At 40.5% G+C, this 16799-nt stretch overlaps 1 long non-coding RNA gene across 1 annotated transcript in view; it reads left to right on the plus strand.

Annotated features, from left to right (window-relative positions):
- The window catches only part of Gm40757, a 44255-nt gene extending 32872 nt beyond the window's left edge, over window positions 1-11383 (plus strand). Inside the window, exon 3 of the long non-coding RNA XR_872022.2 lies at window positions 11261-11383. This is a non-coding gene — a long non-coding RNA (predicted gene, 40757). The remainder of the gene's footprint in view (window positions 1-11260) is intronic.
- Window positions 11384-16799: the final 5416 nt, after the last annotated feature.

The raw sequence follows: 16799 nt of genomic DNA on the forward strand, positions 1-16799 counted from the left end.
AGAGCAGGAAGTAATTATCCTGAGTGAGGCAACCAGACTTGGTGTAACAGAAATTTAACAGAGCCATTGTATCTGGCTTGAATTTCAGAGTGATAGTACCTAGGCTTTAAAGCATCCTTTGGTAAATAGTCCGTGATTCTTCTCTGAAGTTTATGAAGTTGTTTTTCCTGAAGGATTAAAAGGCCCTTGCATAACTTAGTTCTAAGACTTATCAAGTAAACTAGGAAGTTTCCTATGGCTGAGACTTGCTTAGGCAATGGCTCCTTCAGACTACTCCTAGATCAGATAACAGGGTTTGGTTTGTGGAAACAGACTTGCTAAATGTTCCTTTTGTGTAACAACAAAAAGGTTCTGCAAGGCAGATTCAATCTTTCAGAGGATGATCTATCCTGCTGCTGAGAAGCCTAAATCCATCCTCCAGTGTCTCTTTCTTCAATTATCCCATGTAACCTAGAACACCAGCAACCCAGAAGACAAATGTTGTATACAATCAGTTATATGTGTAAGTTAGCTGTTGTACTGGCTAGTTTTTTGTCAACTTGACACAGTTGGAATTATCACAGAGAAAGGAGCTTCAGTTGAGGAAATGCCTCCATGAGATCCAACTGTAAGGCATTTTCTCAATTAGTGATCAAGGGGGAAAGGCTCCTTGTGGGTGGTACCATTTCTGGGCTGGTAGTCTGGAGTTCTATAAAAGAACAGGCTGAGCAAGCCAGAGAAGGCAATCCAGAAAGGAACATCCCTCCCTGGACTCTGCATCAGCTCCTGCTCCTTGCCCTGCTTGAGTTCCAGTCCTGACTTCCTTTGGTGATGAACAGCAGTGTGGAAGTGTAAGCTGAATAAACCCTTTCCTCCCCAACTTGCTTCTTGGTCATGATGTTTGTGTAGGAATAGAAACCCTGACTAAGACAGCTGTTAAGTCTTTGCTAAGCTACAATCCAGATGATAATAGAGATGAGGTGTAAAGTGACTAGTAAAAAGGGAGTGATCTTCCTAGGAATGGGAAATAGCATAGATATTTATGGAAGGACATGTGGGGGGTACTAGAAATAATCAAATATGGAGGGAGAGGGATTTGGGGGTTATCGAGTGAATACAGGGAAGTAGGGCTAAAATTTTGGACCATTTGAGGGGTGGTGTCAAAATCTAATACAGCATAAGTTTCCTAGAATATATAGGATGAAGGCAATCTAAATGAAATCACCAAATAACATAGGAGAAAGACTCTAAACTGAACATCTCTCACCACCTATTGAAGATTCTAGTACCAAGAAGGGGTTACATCTAATTGAGTCGTTGTTGCCCAAAGGGGTCCCATGGGAAGTCCCATACAACCCAGGGTATAATTGCTTTCCACAAACTGACAGCAAGGCTCTATTACTAAAGACAACACCTATACAACTCACTGGACACAGAGATGATGAACTGGTGTTTACTTACACCCTTTCTCCCTATGGACTAGTATTCATGGTGCTGGAATGTACTCTGTAGGAAGTACTACTGTTCTGCTATGGTAATAAAATGACTCCACCTGACATTCCGCCATACTCAAAGATCAGTGGCTTGCTCATGCATCATCAGAGAGATGCTTCCTTCTGCAGTCCATGGAATAAACACTGAGACATGCACAGAAAGAGGGAAATTCAAACCTAAATGATATATCTCCATCAAATGTTGCCCCTTGGGGTTCAGGAAGGCTGGGAAGGAGTTGGCAGAAGGAGTATAAGAGCCAGGGGGGGATAGAGGATGCCCAAAAATCAAGACCGAAACATAATGGGAATGACACTCATAGGAACTCACAGAGATTGGGGAAACATCCATAGGGCTTGTACAATTATTTGCTTTCCCCAGTACCCATGGCCTATCTAGTCTCAGGGTCTTGGCCACATGAGAAGTGTAAGAGATGAGTTTCAGTTCAGTGGGTCTTAAATCCAAATATTGGTTGCCTGTTCCCACAAGCTTTGTGCCACCATTGCACCATACGACTGCAGGCAGATCATCATTGTAGATCAAAGCATTTGTAGCTGGGTTGGTGTTCACCTTTCTCCTTGGGTAGCATGCACAGTAGTACTGTGAGCCAGGTATGGTGCTACACATTTTGAATTCCATCACTCAGGAGGTAGAGGCAGGTAGATCTCTGCATTCAAGGTTGTCACCCTGAGCTACTGAATAAGTTCCAGAAAAGCCAGGGCTACACAGAGAAACTGTCCCAAACAACAACAACAAAAAGAAAATACAAAAAAAAAAAAAGAAAGAAAAACCAACCAAACAAAAACCAACCAACAAACAAAACAAATAAAAACTGTAAAACTGCTTAGTCTATGAAATATATGCATATCAAAAAGCCACCAAGTATCTGAAAGATGTCTAAGCAATGTATGTTGTTCTGGAGGTATAAGGGTGTTGGTAGGTGTGCTGAGACCAAACAGTTGAGCAGGACACAAGGCCACTGTCCAAGGTCCCAGTGTCATATTATTCCACATGCTCAATAATGCAGAACGCACGGCTTAAGTTAAGGACTTAAGTGTTGATACTCTAGTGCACTGGTTCTCCACCTTCCTAATGCTGCAACCCTTTAACACACCTCCTCACGTTGTGGTGACCCCAACCATAAAATTATTTTATTGCTACTTCATAACTCTGATTTTGCTACTGCTATGAATGGCAACGTAAATATCCGATACAAATGAAATCTGATATATGGCTTGTGTGAGGGTCCAGACCCATAAGTTGAGAAACACAGGTCTAGTCATTCAACACCCACCTGCTCCCCAGAGCCCAGAACACCTACGGATGTGCTGTGAAATTTACAGAGCTCATGGTCAGATTAACCCCTGCGTGAACTCCCCTGCAGCAATGTGATGGTCTTCACTGAGAAAACAAAACCTTATAGCACAAGAATAGATTCAAATGCTTAAAAAGGAAGTAAACAAATCAGCATTTATACCCAACATTCTGCTTAATAGTGGACTTTTTAAAAAAAATCTAAGAACACTAAAGAGCCAGAAGGGCTATTTGTTAGTGATTACTGTAGCAGAATTCCTAGACAATCTAGCAAGCCAGAATCTATCTATCTATATGTGTGTGTGTGTGTGTGTGTGTGTGTGTGTGTATAATTTTAGTAAATCCTTTTTTTGTCACTTGTTACTATAGAATCTGAAATAACTTACAAAAAATACATACTTGAACAAATAAAGGAGTTCAAGAAGATAGAAGGACCTTATTTATAAATAAGAAAATTACCAGAAAACAAAAAAATGCAGTTACATTTATATAGTGCTCCAAATATTACATACTTGGAAAAAAACAAAATATGTCAGATACATTGATAAGCACCATTACTACTGAAATAATTTAAGAAACTCTCTACCATGTTTATCGGTCAGAAAAATCATATTTATAAAATACCTATTTGTAGCACATTGATTCTAGATCAAAAACCAAATCTGATTAAATTATTCTAAGTATGAAAAGAAATAACAAGCTGCTTGTGAAATGTAGGTGATAATATCAAGTACATAGGTCAGCAAAAAGTATTAAAGTAAAAACAAGCTTTGAGAGCTCAGGCTTCTAAACTGTAGAGTTCTCTATGTGCTATGATAATCATCTTTGGGCAGTACTCCTGTCTAGGTGTGTATGAGATCACAACATAAACTCAGACAGAGAAGCATATACAAATCGCCTGGAGGTACAAAGACTATTCTAGGGCACGGGAGAAGATTCTGTGCAATAAATACTGAGATTGTTAGAAGAACATGTTCTTGAGGGGAAAATGATAAAAATAACCCGTATATCATCCAACTTCCCCCAAAGAACTCAAAAGCTGATTATAGACATAGAAGAGAATGATGGCGATGGCTGATTTTATTAGTACACACAGAAGAAAAGTTTTGCTATGTAGACAATAAGCAAGCATTTGCAGTATCTCTTAGAACACACACACACACACACATACCACCTCAAATGAAGGAAAAAGAGGGACTTAGCAGTCAGCTATAAAACTTGTGCTTAAACTTACTCTGGCTCCTAGAGAAATGCCTATAATGTTAACTTGTTTTCTCTCACATCCCATTTTGATTTTGTTTTCAAATCTGTATGAATTTTCAGAATGGCTGGCACGAAGCCATGCTTGGTTAGACTAAACAATGATAGAACTTTACTTGTGCTTCGGAGAATTCTCAGACATCTCTTATCACTCTGTCTAGTCTCAGGGAACATCTGAGAAGAGAGACCTGAAAGAAATATAAGAGCCAGATGCCCAGGTTGGAGGGCTGTGAAATGCTCACTTCTGGGCAGGATACAGCCACTGCAGTCAGGAACTCCCAGAACCTATACTTGGTGGCAGTGCTGGATCTGCAACACTCTAGAACTGTCAGTCGTCAGTCACAGATAGGAGAAGCGCTCATAATGTGTGCCCTAGGGAGGTGTGGGCTATCGACAGAGACCAAGGAAGGGAAGTCATTGTCTTCAGCTGTGTAGCTCTTGGTGCACCTACCATGCTTCAGTGACTATTTCCATCCCCTTGCCTGTGTATTCAGTCCTCATTAAACTCAGTGGGAAACAAAATAAAGACTATGAATGTGAAAGAGCGACCTAGAAAGAAGAGAAGCAGGTTGGAATGGGGAAAAGGACAAGGTAGAGAGGGTGCTGTGAGGGTCATCAGAATGAATTCTATACGTGAATGAAATCATCAAAGACTAAATTTTATTTGAAAAGATCTTCCCTCCGATTTCTCTATTTTTTTTTTCTTCAATCCTTTGGGTTGTCTTGAAATAGCCTACAAATACTCATGGTCACATAAATATTGCTAGATATTTCCACAAAAGCTCCAAGTATTAAAGAATGACACATATTGGTATGTATGTATGGAATATGACTGCCAACAGTTCATGGGTTCTACCTCATTTGGCACAGCCTTGGTGGGGACAGACTGACATGGTTCCTGCCCCTGGTACAGGGCCAGCAGCCATGGGCCTTCAGAACTGTCAATGACTGCTATGGGCATAAGGCTTGTTTGTATACTAATGTAGATGTTTTACATTCCTCTTTTTAGGAATGTCCTTCCCATTAACATTTTTTTTAATTTTTCTTTTTTTTTCCATTTTTTATTAGGTATTTAGCTCATTTACATTTCCAATGCTATACCAAAAGTCCCCCATACCCACCCACCCCCACTCCCCTACCCACCCACTCCCCCTTTTTGGCCCTGGCGTTCCCCTGTACTGGGGCATATAAAGTTTGCGTGTCCAATGGGCCTCTCTTTCCAGTGATGGCCGACTAGGCCATCTTTTGATACATATGCAGCTAGAGTCAAGAGCTCCGGGGTACTGGTTAATTCATAATGTTGTTCCACCTATAGGGTTGCAGATCCCTTTAGCTCCTTGGGTACTTTCTCTAGCTCCTCCATTGGGAGCCCTGTGATCCATCCATTAGCTGACTGTGAGCATCCACTTCTGTGTTTGCTAGGCCCTGGCATAGTCTCACAAGAGACAGCTACATCTGGGTCCTTTTGATAAAATCTTGCTAGTATATGCAATGGTGCCAGTGTTTGGATGCTGATTATGGGGTGGATCCCTGGATATGGCAGTCTCTACATGGCCCATCCTTTCATCTCAGCTCCAAACTTTGTCTTTGTAACTCCTTCCATGGGTGTTTTGTTCCCAATTCTAAGGAGGGGCATAGTGTCCACACTTCAGTCTTCATTCTTTTTGAGTTTCATGTGTTTAGCAAATTGTATCTTATATCTTGGGTATCCTAGGTTTGGGGCTAATATCCACTTATCAGTGAGTACATATTGTGTGAGTTCCTTTGTGAATGTGTTACCTCACTCAGGATGATGCCCTCCAGGTCCATCCATTTGCCTAGGAATTTCATAAATTCATTCTTTTTAATAGCTGAGTAGTACTCCATTGTGCAGATGTATTTCCCATTAACATTTAAGACTCGATGATAATCAGAGACAGCATGAGTCTGGGAGGCAAAGGTATGACTCTGTCTCAGCAAAAATGGTAAATGCTGGGACTTTAGAACTCCGATTTCTTTTGCAATGTTAAAACAAAATGTGTGCTTGTTGTCTCTTTAAGCATAAAAGGGCTGGGAATCCCTGGAGGCTGATTTTTAGGATAATCAAGAAGAAACCTGAAGTAAATGATTGGATTGATCTGGAAAATTAAAGACTGGGCTAACGATCTGCAGGAGATGTGCCACCCAGAGAATGTTTTAGAATAGCAAGAGAGAACTGCTTGGAGAACGGTCTTAAGGAGAACAAAGAGAAAGAGCTGTCCAGAGATCTCTAGAGTAAGCAGATCAGAGGGTAAGAATGCAGAACAGAGAGAACGCAAGCTGGAAAGCCATCTCCAGAAGAGAGCATAGGCTGCCAGCTTAGACTCATGACTTGACTTTGAGTCATTTGTTTTTGCCGTTCCCACACACCCCTTCTTTTGGAACCCTTCTAAGCCTAGGCTGACCATTGGCGCCGTGAGGAAGTCCACTCGTGCACTTAGATAAGCTTAGCCAGAGGGGTAACTTACCCACAGACTCACTGCTGGCTAAAACTCCCAACCTCTTCTGAATTCAGGTAGTCTGACTTCACCGTCTACAGTCTTAACCCTCTTTTACTCACAGAATGAATTCTATATATGAATGAAATGGTCAAAAATTAAATTTTATTTGAGAAGGTTTTTCCTTTGTAAGCTTTAAGCAACATACGATTCACCTGGAAGGGTCCAAGAACTTGTTCCTAAAGAACTCTCAGGTGACGCCCATCAAACTGGTCCTCAGATTAGTCACTTGAAGGGACTGTTTGCGGCAAGGGGAAGATAGTTTGAAAACAAATCTTCCGCTAATGAGTTTGAAAACCAGAGAGACTTTATCAGGCCAGTGCAGTAATAATATTGCAACTTCAGAACAGCAGACTGGAAGGGACCTTTCACATGCACTAACTCTCTGAAACCCTTTACGAAATCGATGAGGTTTAGCACCTCGAGACATGATTTATAGAATGCTCCACGTATTCTTTACCTGTCAAAAGGCAGAGAAAAGAAATGCATTCTGTGGACGCTTTTCTCGCAAACATTCTACGGCGGAAAAGGGACGGGCGGGTGGATAATGGCCCTGTGTACTCAGCCATCTGCTGGGTTTAAGGGCTGAACTCTGTCTACCATTAGCTTGCAGGTTAAGAAGCAAGAGCGAGCCTTTAAGGCAGGGCTGCTTTCAGCTCTGTAAACAGGATGGCGTTTTTCTATGCGTCTTTCCACACAGTTTTGCTTAAAGTGAGGAGGTTAATTGAAGCGAACGCACAACTCTTACCCCGAGAGAGAGGGTAACAGGGAGCTGCTTCTAAAGGAATCCTGAGCACGACATTAGGCAGGTTCTCTGGGGCAGCCTAGCTGCAGAAAGACAGCTGCCTGAATTTAAGCACCAATTAAAGATTTTGCTGCCTTTAGACGCTTCCTTTCACAAGAACCTTCTGGTTGTGTACTTAGAAAGTTAGTCAACTGCATATTCTGCATACGATGAAAAAAAATACCGAGTCATTTATCACCGAAGTAAATATTGGACAAAGTATCTGTCAACTGAGTTTTCAACATAGGCTGGACTGAAAACCCTCATAGCATACCAATTGTCAGCTGCGTGTGCCCCTAAATGCCTAACATATCACCCTCTAGCAAAACATGAAAATGCAAAGGGTCACACCTTAAAAATATGCTTTTCTGGTACGCATTATCTGTTTTATATAGCCATATCATAGCCCGTAGAATTTCTTAGTAGTAAAACGTTCCTTCATATTTCTGCTATGTTTCTATTGGGAAAAATAAAACTGGGGGCAGTGAGCTGCCTTAGCAGTTAAAGATGCCTACTCTGCAAGCTTGAGGGCCCAAGATGGATTCCTGGACCTCATTTATCTTCGTTAGCGTTACTATAGCTACGATAAAGCAGCAAGACCTACCGAAAACAAGTTAGAGAGAAAAGCGTTTATCTAGCTTACGTTTCCGGATTGGTGTTCTTCACGGAAGGAAGTCAGGGCAGGAATCTGGAGGCAGGACCTGGCGCAGAAGCCATACGGGATGGTGCTTGTTGGCTTCCTCAGCCAACAACTGAGGACCTCCAGCGCAGTGCTGGCAGGGCCCACCATCAGCTGGGCCCTCCCACATCAGCCTCTAATTAAGAAAAGGCTCCATGGGTTTGTTTGCACTTGATCTTCCTGAGGCATTTTCTCAGTTTAGGTTCCCTCCTTTGAGATGACTCTAGCTTGTGTCCAGTTTACATAAAACTGGCCAGATCATTATGTAAAAGGGAGAAGGGAGAAGAGAGAAGAGATTCTGCAAAGATGTCCTCAGACCTTCACAGGGGCAACATGGCACATGTGTCCACACACAACAACAACAACAACAACAATATAAGGTTTTTTTTTAAATAACCTAACTTGGACAAGTCAGTAAAGATACAATAGATGCCTCTGATAGTCAAATACAAAGCAAAAATGAGAGAGATTTATAAATAAGGACATATTAATACATGGAATTTGATGTGACAATTCTAATATTGTCATTGTTTAAAAGTATTTCGAACTTCCAGCCCATAGCACTATAAGAAGATACATTTCTAATGTCTTTACTGTTTTAAAAAAATATAGTTTGGGGCTGGAGAGATGGCTCAGTGGCTGAGAGCATCAGCTGCTCTTCCAGAGGACCCAGGTTCAATTCCCAGCAACCACATTGTGGCTCACAACTGACTGTGATTCCTGTTACAGTGGATCAAGTCTATCTTCTGGTCATTGCAATCACCATGAATATACATAGTATAGAGATGAACATGCAGACAAAACACCTGTACACATAGATAAATAGATGACAGACAGAAGATAGGTGATAGATTATGATACACAGACAAATAAAAAATACATAGATACATAGATGATGGTAGACAGATTAGATAGATAGATAGATAGATAGATAGTAAGTACTTCAAATTTTGTTTTAGCTAATTGTTCATTATCAGGAAAGATCTATTGTTTTGGTGTCAAAATGTAGACATAGAAAGTGTTGGTAAACTGCTTTAATGAACTTTGAATATATATATATATACATATAAAGGTTCATGATGATGGTAAAGGTGTTTAATTCAGCTATGCACCAAAAACTTCTCAGACAAGGCTATTTTCTGCTTGACTCTCATACAACTCAGAATGTTCCCACGTGATTGCTCTCATAATCCAGTGGATTCTACTAAACTAAATCTGTTTTAATTTGTCCCCTGTTACTAAGCAGAAAAGCACTATTGGAAGCGGAGAAAAATACCTACTTATACATTACTTGTGCTTACAACTATGTCTGGATTGTCACCGAACTGCTCTTCAAGAAAACCTACTTCACAGTAAATACAAACTCACAGTGTGAGGCCACTGAACATCTATCTATCTGCCTGACTCGAAGAGCCCTGTAATATGCAGTGCAACATCTATGGGGCCTTCAGGAAGTGCTTTCTATATAAAGTTCAAAAGATTTCAAAGTAGACTGTGAGGTTCTCTTTGCCCCTAAAGAAACTGTTCAATTCATAGAAAGGAGCGGTGGGGGTGGGGGATGGAGACACAGTCATTTACTCAGTAAATTTCAAAAGCCATTGAACGTGTTTATGCGCCAGTGTAATGACAGTTTTAGAATTTTGGTTTCTTTAGAAAACACAGACATGATATAAGCATGTGTTTTTGTTTTAATCACAGGTGTGGGGAGTGGGGCGTGGGGCGCCGGGGCGCTTGAGACTGTTTGCAGCAGCTAACTCTGATTTGCCTTGTGCTCTGGCAGAAAGCATGGATCTGCCAACTGCAGATCGTATCTGGGATTGTGAGACATTTTGAATTCTGGCAACTTTTTAGAGGGCTTGGAAAGGCTAGAACTCTGAAAGGCAGGTTTGGTGGTTGTTGGACATTCAGGGGTGTTGGCTGTGGTTTGTTCGTAGTTGTGCTCAAAGAAGAAACAAAAGGAAAGAAATTAGATTCAGGGATCTCTCTCTCTCTCTCTCTCTCTCTCTCTCTCTCTCTCTCTCTCTCTCTCCCTCTCTCCCTCTCTCCCTCTCTCCCTCTCCCTCTCTCCATCCTAGACCCACCTTCCAATCCTATCTCATAACAAAGAGTGAAACAGAGGAGGGGGGATATGGGGGGGGTGTAAAGGTTGAAGAAAACAAGAAACCACTAAGTGGCAAAGATCAACTACAGCTACAAGCCTAGGGAAGAAATTATTAGCCTACAGTACGATTGGATGAAGGTACTTGATGTGTCAGAAAGGGAAGATGCTCTGAGAAACTGACTTTTCCTATGAAGCTAAGTCAGTCTGGACCGGCTAATGGATTGAATATGCTGGAAGAGAAAGAGGTCCTTCACTCAAGCGCAGCAAGAGATGCCTGTGAACTTGAAAACCCTGGGGAAAGATGCAGGAGAGCTAGCAGAGGAGTGTTTGTGAGGAGGGCAAAGCCAAGGAAACCTCAGGATGCTGGGATGCTGGGATGCTGGTCATGCAGAGCTCTGCAAGCAAACCCAAGGATTTCCTAAGAGCGCTGTAGGAGTGACTGAGGGTTTGAAACAGCATCACCAAGGACCTGTCTCTAAGAGACCCACTTCCGTGCTTTGCAGAGGAATCCTTAGAGGGCAGGCGTGAAAACAGACTACAAGGAGCCATTCTTTTTCCTTGTCAAACGAGAGAGGTCTCTCTGGACACCAAAGCACCTGCAGTGGAGGTGTTAATTTGCAGAGGCAAAAATAGATAAATTTACATGATAAGAAAGGAGGAGCTATCAAGGATTATTGCCAGATTTCTAGCGCCTAAATCCAGCCAGCTTCTTAATGTGGTGAAATGGGAAGATCCTTTGTGATCAAGCTGCTAAGATTTGGAGCAGAACAGCGTGGACGATGTCGATGGACCCAAAATCCCAGGACACTTTTGGCCACATGAACATGTGAGATTTTCACTTTAAATTCCACCTTTAAGACCTTGTCCCAAATATTGCACAATGCTAAATACTTCAAGGAATTTCTGTTTCCCATGTTAACAAGCAATCGGGATAAGTTTTACATCTAAAGTGGTTAGTACGAGGTCTGTGGCCAGTGAAGAATCTGTCTAACTTTGCTAGGACACCCGACATTTTCTACAGGTTTAAGGAAAGACAGCTAAACTTTTGCCTGCTTCTCAGTCTGTATGCAGATTCTGTTTCTGCACTGGGTTCCCCCGCCCCTAAAAATTTAACACTTATTTCCTCCCACCCACAGGACAAAATACCAAGTGCTTGTCTCTGATCAGCTATTGATTTTGTGCCATCTGTCACCTGGGATGCCTGAACTCGGTGATGCGGCATCTCTTAGCTTACATTTTCCTAGGCAACCGCAGCTTCCAAAGTGCTAGACACGGACCTGTTTATTCTCTGTCTGTCACTGTGAGTTGTTTATGATTTTTATTGTTTATAATTTACATCGGAATGAATTCACCGAGTCTAGTGGAAATTTGCATTCGAGCTGATAGGTTGAACAGACGGGTTTTAAACCCTTATTGTCCTCAATCGGGAGGGACTAATGGAGAAGTCAATCAATCCAAACGAACTGCTCAGTGCGACATCATTTCCTAAAGGCTTTCTTTACCTCCTTTTCACAAAGCTATTCCTTAAAGTTCTTGTTTGAGAGGGGGAAAAAAAAAGAGACGGTGACATAAAAAGAAATCTATGTGACTCTTTAGCTTGAACTGTGCTATTTATTAAGAAGTAGGTTATGTCCATAGATAATTCTTATAACACATCCTGGTCAAAGTATCAGGTTGCTTCAAAGTTATCATAAGAATCACAATTATACTTAGTTTTAAGAAGATGTAGCAATGAATGGATGAAACATCCATTATTATTCCATAAAATGCAATTTCCCCTTTCCCAAACCTTTGACTTTTCTCTGCTTACCCAATTCATCTAATTCATGCATATTCTAATGATGTTCCCTTTGTTTCCAAGGACCTGAAATGTATTCAGCCAAACTAAAAATGATAAGATGAGGTCACCATTATAATAAGAACCATACTAATTCATTGGGTACTTAAATGGAAAATATATCACTGCATCTGACCACAGCTCTGACAGGAAGTGGCCTTGAAAGCTAAGGCCACTTGGTCTTTTGTCACTTCCTAGAATCTACTTTTTATGCGTTTGATTTGGGCAACATGATTATGTAAGACACTCTAAGCAGCAACAAAGAAAAGAGAAAGAGACTCTGGCTCCAGGCTCACATGCTTTCATAGATTTGAAATCTCTTCAAGCCAGAAGCTGTCAACTGATTTTGAAAGGAAATAGTAGATGTTTCTCCATAGGTATGCTGCCGTGCACGGTTTCAATGAAAATTCAATGCACACAATGGCATGCTATCTAAACCATATTAACGCTCATTTATTCATTTATTCTTCTTCCAGTGAGCTTGTTCTGCCCAAATTAAACTTTACTCTTGGAACTGAAATATGTGTACATCAGAACCAAAGGCTGAACTCGCCATGGTCTGAATGTACCGTAGTCTCGGCTGCTCAGGGCAGATTTGGATTGACTGTGCCCAACTGTGGACAATTTGGCTTCCCTCAGCTGTTAGCATTGATCCACTCAGCTTGAAAGGAGGGACTCGGGTCACTTCTGTGTTCTCCACTTTTCCCACATTGCCTTCTCTCCTCGAAATTCTGTTCTCCCGTCTCCCCCTGGAAAGTTCTAGATTGTCAGTGCAAACCAACCACCATGAATAATACACTTAGATGATCAATCAGAAATGGGATAGGTAAATATGCAAGATCCAAAATTCAATTTGGCTCCCCCAAATTATATTTTGGAAGAATTTACAAATAAGCGAGGATTTAATTTGGAGGAGATAAAAATCCACAGGCTAGAAGCTGCAGACAGCTACATAGATGCAGAAGGAAGATGATTTTCTTGAGTTTTGGAACAATTCTGAATAAACAGCTCAGAGGAGATGGTTAGAAAATGTGGGCATGTTCTCAGTACTTCACAGATTTTTCACACCGCTCTGTCCAAGTGTGTATGTGGGTGGAGAATGACGCAGGAAGGGCTTCCTGTTCTGTGGAAACATCTAGTCTCTCCTCTGCCTTGCCTCTTTCTAATTTCCCCAATCCTTCTCTCCATCCTTTTTCTTTTTAGTCTCTTTCCTGCACCTTTCCTGTGTTTTCTCCCCCTAGGAAGTCCAGGCAACCTGCTCTGTAGGTTTTAGAGCTTTGATTAAGTCACTACCCAATGTTTTTGTTTTTGTTTTTTTTTAACATTACTTTTTATAGTGTATACCATTTGAAATCGCTGCTTTGAGGCTAGAGACAGTATAGGGAGTTCTCTTCAGCTTCTTCCTCTTAGTGCTTCATTGAGATAGAAATTTACTCCTAGAAACATGCTATAATAGAGTTCACCAGCACACAGAGCTGAGTGTGTTCCACATTATGCAACAGGCAAGGAAATGAATTCTGCCTTTCCTGAACTCTAGCTTTCGGGTGGCACATATTATACAGGAGCTTTGCTTCAGATTTGAATCTGCTCTGAATAGCCATTGCATACAAATTTGCATTGTGGTATACATAAACTTCACAACGCACTGAGGAACATGGAACACATAAATATTAGCTCTGATAATCAGGATGCCCATGGTGACCCAGTTACAAAAACTCCACAGTACAGCTTCTGCTACCTACAAAACAGTGTTAAGCAAATAACATTATTTTTCTGTTAAATACCAAGTATTTTGTCCCACCACTGGACCAGTTAAGTATTTCCCACATGGAAGAAAATAAACAAAAGACTATTTATCTAGACTATCCTTGTGGCTCTTCTCCAAAGTCCGTATCATGTATTTTGTGTGATGGACTGTGATGCTTACCCTCAGTCCTGCATCATTTGTTCTTTCTCCGAACAGAGACATCATCTTTCTAGTTTTTGTTTGTTTGTTTTGTAGATTGATATTATTTCCTTATTATTCATCATTTTCCAGCTAGGATAATCTAGACCTTATCAGATAATCTATTCAAGCCATTTGAGCTTATAGGCTAACTAGTGTGGATATGATAACTACATTTATGACCATCTGAAATGAATTTTCCCACTCATTTGGGCCCTTCTAAAGCCTATACATTGTTTTTATGCCTCACAGCCTTTTCCCCAAGGCATTGACATAATTTGACAGACATTTCATACCTCTCTCAGAAGCAAAGTTTCTTAAATAGTTTGCACTGATTGATATTATGGGAATCTGATGCAGAAGAGCTAATGTCTGAAAATATGCACATGCATGCATTGGTTTCACATCAATAGTTCACAGACATGTCAATCACCATTTAATTTCTGAGAGCACATTGAGAAACTTCAAAGTCAGCTGGTATTACCTAATGCACACCATCAAAAAGTGTGGGATTGAATCATGTAGATGAATTACACAGAAGTGTGAACAACATTCTGCTTGTTTTTATACTGTTAACCCAAGACAGTCGTGGGTTTGACCAATGTATATGTCTTTTTTCTTTTCTTGTATCAGCAGTTCAGGTGTCAACATGTATTTTAGGAGATCTTTTACAACTCTTAGCTCCCCAGTCCTGTCAACCATTTCCAAGTAAGTTCACTGATGATCTTTATCCTGTGAAACTTAAATTGAGAAAAAAAAAATCCTGCTTGTTGATCACAAGCTTACTAAACATCTCTTTTTCAATACAAATAAAGCCAAGTCTGTGACAATTTGCACCCATGGGAAAAAAGTTCCTATTTCACTTGTGGCAGCATAAAAGGATTAGCAAAACACGAACAAGGCTCCTGACAGAATTCCTGAGCAATAAGGATATAAATAGCTATTGTTCCCACAGGTGAGACCTAGTATTAGTATGAGTCAGTCATTCTCCAAAATAGAGTTCTTTCTACTTTACAGATACTTAAGAGATTCAAGAGTCCTGTTGATCTTAAGTGAAGGGGAACCTTAGACAACACTCCATATCTATAAAAACAATCCAAATGTAGGGTCTTTCTACTGTGTATTTCTACTAGCAAAGAGATCCATGTTCATCCATTGATCTATTTATATGTCTTTTCTTTCAACCTTTGCCAAATACTGACTTCTACAGAAATCTAATGATCTTGCCTGAATATATCCTATGCATTTCAAGTGTGTGAATGCATGCATGTGACTATGTCTGAGCCTGTGTGTCCATGTGTGATGCTGGGAAATAAACCCAGAGCCTTTTACATGCTATTTTATAGATGAAGATTGTTTTTAATCCTACAGATTCTTAGGTATTCTTTCAGAGACAAAAAGAGTAAAAGAAAGGATTACATAGTTCAAGGCACCCCACTCAGCATCCTCTCCAGCAATTGCATGGAACTGGGATGTATGAGGAGAGATAGGACATAAGAACTCTCAGTGGCTCTAACTTCCCATGTGGCTCTCATAGCAAGAACAACAGAGGATGAACAAAACAACTTCATAGGATATTTATGTCTTTATCTAATATTATTGATCTTTACAGATTTTATGTAAAATCGTGAGTCTCTTTAAGAACTTGCAGAGAAATCTTGATTATAATAATTCGAGGACCTACGTCAAGACTATAAGCCAAATGCTATGAAGACCATCACTACATTTGTAGGAGAAAACCATGGCAATGAGCAACACTGGGAGGAAAAGGTAGATCTTGGGTTTTGTTTGTTTGGTTTGTTTTTGCTTTTGTCTTATTTTGTTTGTATTGAACTACTTCATATCACTAGGAAGATACACTCTGAGATAAAGAAAATAGGGTGTTCTGGTTAAGGTAGACGGGAAGGGGTGTACTGATTACTCAACACATACAAGTTCAGAAAGAGGAATATGGTGTGGGTAGGAACTATTGAAGAGACTTTCTTCTTCACTGGGAATGCAGATATGGAACATAGAAAATACTGGGAGAGAAGATAGAAATCTGTGAACCAACAGCAAATATCTTAGAAAATGACTGGTTCACATGTAAAAATTTTCAAAGAAAAATGTGTAACAGGACTAATAAGATAAAGCACCACGTGTGGAGAAACTTCCACAAGTGGTGTAGGCACCGGTTCTGCCCCTGGAGAGACAGTGATAAGCAAGGTCGGGAAGAACTGGGAGAGGCTCGGGGAGTTGGGAAAGATGGAGACTTTGTTCTTTGATTTTCTTCTTGTAGTTAGTTTTGAGGTACGGTATTTTTGTTTTGTTTTGTTTTGTTTTTACATATTCCAGCATAGTCTTAAAATCACGGTCATGGGTGTCAACCTCCTCAATGCTGGAATTACAGGTGCTCAGCATCCCCCACACAGCTTAGAATGAATTCCTTGATGAAATGATTGATCCACTTTGAAACTATTGAATACAAGAGAGTGGAAGAAATGAAGGGAGATGGTGCAGACATCTTGTTTCCAAGACTGGATTATCTATTGAGTGTTTTCTTATTTGGATGCCTCTGGTGTCGTTCTCAGTGGTCCTTCTATACATGGTCATGGGTGCCCAACAGATGGCAAGGGGCAGAAGGAGGAGGAGGAGGAGGAGATTTGAAAACAAGAAGACTAATCCTCTTGTGTGTATTTTCTCTTTTACCACAGCTCCTGAAGTATGATGACAGAAAATGAGGCATGTAAAATATAATAGTGACTACAACATTAATTGCTTTAGTTTGTATCTGCATGTAGACATGTATTTTTGCCATATATATATATATATATATATAACCTATATGTTATGTATTATATGTTATGTGTTACATAGTACATATTTATTACACATTACATAGTACATACATTGC

The sequence above is a fragment of the Mus musculus genome, chromosome 10, assembly GCF_000001635.26.
Source record: "Mus musculus strain C57BL/6J chromosome 10, GRCm38.p6 C57BL/6J".
NCBI lineage: Eukaryota > Metazoa > Chordata > Mammalia > Rodentia > Muridae > Mus > Mus musculus.